This window comes from Scyliorhinus canicula, chromosome 15, assembly GCF_902713615.1.
Source record: "Scyliorhinus canicula chromosome 15, sScyCan1.1, whole genome shotgun sequence".
Lineage (NCBI taxonomy): Eukaryota > Metazoa > Chordata > Chondrichthyes > Carcharhiniformes > Scyliorhinidae > Scyliorhinus > Scyliorhinus canicula.
Window position 1 is genome coordinate 32,623,358 of NC_052160.1, and position 9,434 is coordinate 32,632,791.

The 9,434-nt window shown below is 45.8% G+C and overlaps 1 pseudogene; it reads right to left on the reverse strand.

Moving 5' to 3' along the window:
* Positions 1-7,641: 7,641 nt before the first annotated feature.
* LOC119979153 lies at positions 7,642-7,735 on the reverse strand (annotated as a pseudogene).
* Between the last annotated feature and the right edge of the window lie 1,699 nt (positions 7,736-9,434).

The following is a 9,434-nucleotide window of genomic DNA, read 5'->3' on the forward strand; positions in this document are numbered from 1 at the left end:
ACTTTCAAGAAGGCCAATTTGACTTCTGAGGCTGTGACGGTAGGTATGGGTATGACCGAGGCTGTTGGGGAAGTTGACAACGACTTGTTATCTTCCTGCTTGAAACGAGCATAGAATGCGTTGAGTTTATCGGGGAGGGCTGCTCGCTTGCCATAGATTCTACTCGGCTTTGCTTTTAAGCCCATTATATTGTTTAAGCCTTGCCACAACTGACGAAAGTTTGTGTCATTAGTCTGTGACTAGCTTCATCTGGTATTGTCTCCTGGCATCCTTAATGACTTTGTGGAGGTTGTATCTAGGTTTCTTGTATAGGTCAGGATCACCTGTCTTGAACCCCTCAGACCTGGACTTCAGTAGGGAGGGGATCTCCCTGTTAAACCATGGTTTCCGGTTGGGGAACGCACATACTACCTTCTTTAGCATGCAATCTTCGACACACTTACTGATGAAGTCTGTGAGGACGGTGGCATACTTGTGGAGGTTGGCCGCTCAGTCCTTGAATATGGACCAGTCCACTGACTCCAAGCAGTTGCGTAGAAGTTCTTCTGTTGCCTTGGACCAGCATAGCACAACCTTTTTGGTGTTACAACAGAGAGCTTGGCTTTCACTGTGCAGGAAAGAAAGCTAATACTCGGCACACACATTTGTCTTGACAAACTTGACACACGTTGCACTGGTGAGACAGAGATGGAGGGTTAATGGACCAACATCTGCCAGAAGCAAAATTCGAACCAGGGAGCTGCAGGGTTGCTGAGCGGAAGCATTAACCAGTACTCCAGGGAGGAACACTTCACAACCTTGTTAACCGGATTCTCCTGCTTAAGTTTCTGCTTATATGCTGGGGAAAGGAACACCGTTTTGTGGTCCGATTTTCTGAAGTGCGATCGGGAGATGAATGGGTAGGCACCATTTATGTTTGTGTTGTAGCCCCTGGTGGGGCAGAAGATGTGTTGGTGTAATTTTGGCAAGACGCTCTTGAGGTTGACCTGGCTGAAGTCTCCGGCCACAATGAACAAAGCCTCTGGGAATTCTGTTTCAAAGTTATTTATAATGGTGTACAATTCACCAAGGACCTTCTTCACTTCTGCCTGGGGTGGGATGGACCGCTGTGACAATAGCAGAAATGAACTCCCGTGGAAGGTAGTACGGGATGCACTTCACAGTCAGATAGTCCAGGTCCGGGGAGCAGTAGTTCACCAGGATTGCTACGTCTGAGCACCAGGAGGAGTTGATGAGGAGGCAGACCCCTCCACCCTTCACCTTGCTCAATGATGCCGTCCATTCAGTGTATTGAGAAGCCTTTAGGCTGTAAGGCACAGTCCAGTGAGGAGGTGTGAGCCATCTCTCTGTAAAACAGAACACTCATTAGTGTCTCACTTCCTTCTGAACGGTAAGTCTAGTTTAAGCTTGTCCAGCTTGTTTTCGGTTGCTTTAACGTTTGCCAGGAGTATGCTGGGGAGTGGAGTCTTGTAATCACGTTGTTTTAGTGTCACCTGCAGACCGGCGCATTTCCCTCCTTTCCTAAGTTGGTGGCTGCTTCTGGATGGTGCCCAGATCCAGTAGGAGAAGTCTGACTTTGTGGAAGGTAAGTGGTTGCTTCTGAAGGGGTCCTGGGCTCTGTTCCCGGTTTTTGGATCACCAGGGGAGGGAGGGGGGGGCATGTCCCCGATCCGATTGGGCCCCGGGGTTCCGCGAGGACGGGTCTACCTTTCTGCATGTTCGGATCCTCGTGTGGGGTCTTCACTGTTTTGAGGGGTGTTTAGGCTGGGTTTGGGTGTATGGTAGGGTCTTCCTGTTGCCCACCCAATTTCTGCTATGCCCATGTCTTTTAACTTACTCCCCATCCATTGGCAACCTGCAACATATTCCTCTGCAAGCCATGCTTGTAAAACGTTGAGATAGAATTACATTCACAGTTGAAGTAACTTTTAATAACAATTTAGGCACTGATTTCTAGTTTCTGTACAATCTTAAGCCTGAAAATGATACTCCTACATCAGTAATAAAACAGTATTTGATTTAATCCCTGTGAATCAGTGATTCTGAATTTGTATTGTACTATGCATTGAAAAGCATTCATGACTTTTACATGCTTAGTTCCAAGGTGAGTGTTGGAAGTCACCGATACTACAGTGGGGTTATTTTTTCAATCCCTTGTCAAGAAAAAACAGACAAAGTGAAGAAGGGAGGAATTATATCTTATCAGTAATTATAATAGTCTAAAATGCACCGCAATTTAGAACTTTACCAGAAACTCAAACATACATTATCTTACAACACACTGGTTGTTATTGAATGATATAATTATACGCAAACGTAAATGTGAAATAGTTATCACTTGAAAGTGGTCTTAATACTTTGCAGCATCATGTGGTCTGATCATTCATTCCTCCCAAAACAAAGTGTTCCTTTTTCCCTAAGTGGTTGTATAACAAATCTTTATTGACCCCATTGCTGAGTCATGTATGAGTACAAACCTCTTATTGTTTAACCATGTGACTAAACATCCAAATATACCCAAATCCAGACAAATGTATGTCGGGAATGTGGAAAGTTAACAAGATTAAGTGAACTTGGGAAGAAAAGAAAATAACAGAAAAGTAACAACATTAGTAGGCACCTAGAAGAATAATGAGATGTGAGTTCCCAGTAACAAGATCAGCAGACATCTAGGGACATTGAGGTGTGAATAGCCATATAAACATTGTTAACCAGAGATCAGTGGTGCTACACAAATGTAACTTCTCAAGGCAAAGAATTGGTGAGTATCAAAGGGATTGAATAGTATAACTGCTGGCACCCTCATTGGGAAACAGGCTAGTTCTTCATCGTACAACAATAGAAGCCAGTTCCATCTGTGATCCGAGCCACATGCGCCTGATCCAGCTACATTTAGAGCCATGGCAGATTGCAGATATCTTTCTCTAAAAAAAATGCAGTTTGTGCCTTCATTGAATCAAGAAGAGAGAGAGACATTTCCCCAGACTTGGTCACCTAAGCGGGATTGTGTGGAAACTGTTAACTGGATTTGACCGACAGAGTTACTAAAATTGGATGTGGCTTGGGAAAATGGTGTGTCAAGTGAGTTGTGGGAACATGGGTATATTTTAGGGACAAGCGGTAACTTCAGATAAAACAGTGTGTTTAGTTATTCATATACTTAAATGTCATAGTGTATATTAGTCTTTGTCCTGTTTTTTTCTTTTCTTTTACTTTAATAAATATTCTTTATTTGTTGTTTACAAGAACAACTGGATTGGTTTCTCACTGGGTTGCATTTGCTTCCTCACATTTTTCCAAATAAAAATACAGCCACTAAGAACCAGTATTTCAAGTTTTCCTTTGGGGTTTTAAGACACTCTCACAGGTAACATCAGCAGCGTTATTAACATGTATTATTATGAACATTGCAATGCTATCTAATTCAATTTTTAAATGATCATGTAGATAATTGTGCTTATAGGAAATTCATTTTACTGGAAGCATTTTTCTATTGTTACATAAGACAATAGAACATAGAACAGTACAGCACAGAACAGGCCCTTCGGCCCTCGATGTTGTGCCGAGCAATGATCACCCTACTCATACCCTCGTATCCACCCTATACCCGTAACCCAACAACTCCCCCCTTAACCATACTGTTAGGACACTACGGGCAATTTAGCATGGCCAATCAACCTAACCCGCACATCTTTGGACTGTGGGAGGAAACCGGAGCACCCGGAGGAAACCCACGCACACACGGGGAGGACGTGCAGACTCCGCACAGACAGTGACCCAGCCGGGAATCGAACCTGGGACCCTGGAGCTGTGAAGCATTTATGCTAACCACCATGCTACCGTGCTGCAATGTAACATTAGAGATAAAAAGAGTATCAGCTGAACTATATTTCCAAGGCTTTCCTACCAACTCAAAACATTATTTTCAGTGCTAGATAAATGCTAAATATCCCTGACAGTTCAGTTACACTGCTGTAGAATTGCATGGTCCTTTTGCACTGCAGCATGGTGGCACAGTGGTTCACGCTGCTGCCTCACAGTGGCAGGAACACAGGTTCAATTCCAACCTTGGGTGACTGTGTAGAGTTTGCATGTTCTCCCCTTGACTGTGTGGGTTTCCTCCTGGCGCTCCAGTTTCCTCCCACAGTCCAAAGATGTGCAGGTTAAATGAGTTGCCCATGCTAAAATTGCCCTTTGTGTCAAAAGATGTGCAGGTTATGTGGGGTAATGGGGATAGGGCAGGGGAGTGGGCCCACGTAGGTTGCTCGTTCAGAGGGTTGGTGCAGACTTGATGGGTTGCATGGCTTCCTTTTGTATTGTAGGGATTCAATGGTTCTATGGCTTTAATGCATCCCTGCTCATCTTTAGAGGTGCTTGGAATGTGCTTACAAAGTCAATCCCAGCTACATAAAGAGAGGGTAAGAAAGATTGGATTAAGAGAGAAAGGGGGAGAAAAGAGACAGAAAGGAAAGGTAGAAAAATAAATAGAAAATGTGACATTTTTAAAATCTTGCTAAAACTTTCGAAGCCAGAATCGATGAGACTTAACATTAGTAATAGTTCATTTTCAGTGCGAGAGAGATTGAGAGATTGATTGCAATAACTAAGTATTATCATGTTCCTTAGCTCTTACCTCCCAGCCTTAAATATCTGGAGTGGCTTTTGTTTGGGTTTTGAAATGTAATCAGTCTAACTGACACCTCCATCTTTCCATAGTCATGTGGCCATAGCATGAGTCTGTCTCTGGGTGCAGTCATCCTAAGATCAGTTCAATAAAACACATTTAAGAAGTACAATTGTCCTAATGCTTGCAACATGATGTTAGAGAGTGGTAAAAAATAGATTGTGAATCTTGGAAATTATGGTGACTCGAGATATGGACTAAAGGCTTCTAGTTGTTAACAAAGGGCTATATTGATGACAGCAGAGGCAGGTAAGTAACTTAAAGGGGCTGTCCTACTATGTCCCTCGCCACTGAAGCTACTATACAAAAAAACGATGTACAGAGTTTATAAACATATCAAAGGATAACACGGGAAAGATGGTCTATCAAAAGGTCAATCGGTCCGGAGACCTCTAAATCCTCCAAGACCTTCGCAGCCCACCCACAGGCTCGGCATCCTTTGAGACAGTCAAGTTGTCAGAAACTGGCGCCACTTCATGAGACACCACCTCAACGGCAGAACTGGCCTTGCCAACGAAACATTTACAGGAGTGTCTGTAACACTGGAGGAACTTGTCGGCTCCGAATTGAGGGTCGTCACCACTTGACTCCTAAAGTGGTTGATGTGCTTTATGATAATCCTGGTGAATATAGACATTGTTATACATCATATTTTATATTTTGTTGCAGTAATGTTATTAAAAACTCTGGTTTAAAATACATACAGGCAGTGTCTACTAAAACGGTAATTAAGAAGTTGTAACATGTGAGGAAATCATTCATTCCAACCTTACTTGGTGACAGATAAAGGGATAGTTTATATTTTGAATGGTTCCCTGGAGTTTAGATAATTTAAGATGGATTGTGTTTTATCCTAGCTAAGCAGGTCATGGATCGTAGTGGGAGACAGATGATGTAATGAATGGGATGAGCCAGATCTGTCTGTAGATTTGCAATCTGTTTATAGGATTTTAAGGTGAAAAGCAGATTTTGCCAAATGCTGTTAGGTTGAGCAGAAATGTACTGGATCTGCTCTTGAAAGGAACTCTCTCCAAAGGTCTGTACAGCTGAGCAAATCACCTGTTTTGTTAACAGTATTTATAAGTGGCAGTTTAACTGTATTGGGCTGCTTAACTGGAATTAGTGGCAAGTGTAGATAGTGCGTTCAAGTTTTTTGTTCCTTTTGTTTAAGAACTGTTTCACTGATAATTGAAAAGTTATTTACTGGATGTTAATGTGGTTAATTCTGTGTTTAAATTAATGTTTATGTTAACATAAAATATCCCTATTGGTCAAAGCCATTGGACGCGATTCTCCGCAAATGCGGCGAGTTGTAAAGGCTGCCGTGAAACTGGCCGTGTTTCATGGCCGCCTCCGCGCCCCCTCCCAGGACCCGATTCTCCCCCCCGGGCAGGGCTAGCAGCGGGTCCCCGTGAAGCACGACATCGCGGCCTTAGCGACCGTCGCTAAGTCCGCGCACCAAGCGTCACGCCGGCTGACGCGCACGATGACGTCAGCCGTGCATGCGCGGATTGGACGGCTCCAACCCGCGCATGCGCGGGGCTGTCATCTCCCTCGGCTGCCCCGCGGACTGATCCTGCGGGGCGGCAGAGAGAGAAAGAGTGCGTCCGTTATGGACGCACTGCCCGCGATCGGTGGGCACCGATCGCGGGCCCATGCCCCCCTTGGCACGGCCGTGGTACTGCCGTGCCAAACGGGGCCCTGGATGCCCAGAACGGGCATGTTACGGCCGTTTTTACGACGGCAGCAAGCAGGTGTGTTTGCGGCCATAAAAACGGCCGTAAAGGCCTGGGAATTCGGCCCATTGGCCTGGGGAGAATCGCTGTTCGCCGTAAAAAACGGCGAGCTGCGATTCGTGTCGTGGGGCGGCCGTTGGGGGGGGGGGGGGAGAATAGCGGGAGGGCGGTAAAAATGTCGGGGATGCCCTCCCGCTATTCTCCGACCCATCGTGGGCAGCGGAGAATCACGGCCATTGCTCCTGGAATTAAGTATATGTTCCTCACAGTTTTGCAAATAGATAAATTGTTTGGGGTTCTCGTCAGGTATCCTAACAAAATTGGGGCCTCTTTACCAGGATTTAGAAGTATAATTCCTGGTTTGGCTTGGGATTATTGAATTTATAGACAGTGGGCGGAATTTTCTGATAATGGGGCTATGTCCCCACACCCGCAAGAAAACGAGGAAGTCCAGAGTGATTCTCCATTTTGAAGGGGGCTATCAGGGCCCTGGAGTAGTCCTATCGGCTCCAGGTGCTGATATGGGGCCCTGCACTTCTGGCCGCTGGTCCACGCATGTGCGTGGCAGCCGCCTATGGCAGCTCCGCGCAACATGCGGACCCAGACAGCGGGCCGGCCCCGACAGTCTAGGCCCCCCACCCCAGACCGTGCGCACCCGCCAATCGGTGGCCCCCGATCGCGCGCCTGGCCGTCCTGGACGACCTCCCCCCCCCCCCCCCCCCCCCGGTGACGGATCTCCCCATCCCCCACTGGGGCGGCCGCAGACTGAGTCTGCAGCCACCACTCTGAGCTCCCGCAAGGTGGAACCATGAGTTAACCAAGCCGGTTGAAACTCGGCCAGTTGTCAGCGGAGAATCACGGGCGCGGCGTCGGACCCGTTCGCGGGTCTGACGCCCCATTCATTGCCCCCGCGCCAAGCGCGATTGCAGCGCAGAGGCCCGGCAAATCCCGGCCAGTGTGTCTGTCTGGGGAACTGGTGCTACCTTTCAGGTGTCAGTTTAAAGAGGGAGTGTCTGGTAAAATGGGTCTTTCAGTGGCTAAATGTTTCCTGGGTGTGGAAGAGGTCAATCTGATTGGTTTACAAAGGGTGGTTAAAACAAAGCTTTTGGATTTGGTGGCCAAGTTGCAACTTGACCACTCTTCAAGGTGACTCTACCTGAAGGGGTGAGGAGATAATAAAAGTGATAGGACAGCATTTAAATTTGCCAGAGACACACCATCTGAATTATTGAAATTAGCTCAAATTCAATTATGCAGGGACCGTGCTAATCTTCTCTGCATCGTTCCAATTTTTCTTTTTAGTATATGTGTTGCTGAAGCGAGCACAGCTCAAATTCAATTACAAATGAAACAATTAGAAATGAGGAAAAAGATAAAGAGAAAGAAATAGAACTGAGACAGCTTGAATTGTAATTAAAAGCGAATGAGAAAGATCAGGAAAGGGTGGCTATGGTGGAGGAAAAAGACAGGTGGAGAGATTTTGAAATGTTGAGAATGGAACTGCAGAGAGATTATCATCTTAAAAGGTTGCAGATAATTGCAGGTGTTAAGGAAAGTCTTGAGGAAGGAGTGAGCCCTCTTAGTCAAAAGCCTTGTAAGGATATGTTTAATATAAACTGCCACGGTTTGATGAGAAGGATGTGGAAGCCTTTTTCATCTCCTTTGAGAAAGTGGTTAAACAACTGAATTGGCCAAAGACCATGTGGGCATTGTTGGTTCAAACAAAGTTGGTAGGTAGAGCGAATGAAATGTTTGCATCACCATCACAGGAGATATCTAGAGATTATGATGAGGTGAGAAAAGCCATATTAAATGCATATGAACCCGTGCCAGAAGTCTAGAGACAGAAGTTTAGAAATCTAAGGAAAGAACCAGGTCAAACAGAAATAGATAATGAAAGAATTAAACACATATGAAGCTCTTCAGCAAACTATTATTCTGGAGGAATTTAAAGATACGCTTCCCGCAGTAGTGAGAACCCATGTGGAAGAGCAAAGGGTTAAAACTGCTAGGTTGGCAGCAGAAATGGCAGATGATTTAAAATTATTTCATAAATCAAGGTTTGGTTTTTGACATCAATTTAAATCTGTGAAGAATAGAAACTGAGGAAATAAGGAATCCACAAGTGGTCAAGAAAGAGGTTTAGTTGATATTAAATAAATTTTACCTCAGGGTTAAAAGGAAACTAATGAGGGTAGACGAGAGATGATAAAGCTTAAATGTTTTCATTGTAATCAGGGGTTGGAGACATAGGGTGTGATCTACCCAAATGGGGACAGAGTCCCGTAGCACATGCGATTAAGCGAATGTTTCTCGGCGCGCGGAGCAACCAAAACACCATGCTTTCCAACGCCTATCTGGGTAGATCGAGGGTCTCTGCGGCAAATGCATAGTTGAGGCCACATTAGCCCATTCCTTGAACTGAGGAACTCCGCTCGTTGGAACCCCGCAGTGCAGGGAGAGATCAAGATACCATTAGTCAAACCCTTAATGCGACCTCTGAACCCCCCCCCCCCACAAACCCAAACTCATATACAAGGGCTTTTTTGCCCCCCCCCCACATCCAACCTAATCCCATGCAGGGCACCCCCAACCCCATCTCCACCACGCAAAATATCCCAGCTTGGCACCTTGACAGTGCCAGACTGGCACTCATGTGGCACTGCCAAGGTGCCATGCAGGCAGTGCCAGGGTGCTGGCTTGCCCAGAGGGCAAGCACCTGGAGGCCTCCAATCCATAAGAGACCAGCACGAGTGCCATTCCATCTAGTCCCCATTTGTGTGGACCAGCACAGAACGGCGCTCGTCTACAAGGCGAGGCAGTTTGATTCCACGCCTTGGTCAGATCTCAGGTACACATATTAGAGTGAAACTAGCTGTCTCATCCTAATATGCAGATTTTCCAGAAAGTGATCACACCCACAATGGGAAGGATTCACATCACAATGTCTCGGGAGATCTCTTTAGATCTCCCGAAGAGTGGCAAGCCGGGTAAATCCCGGAATTGGGATGTAC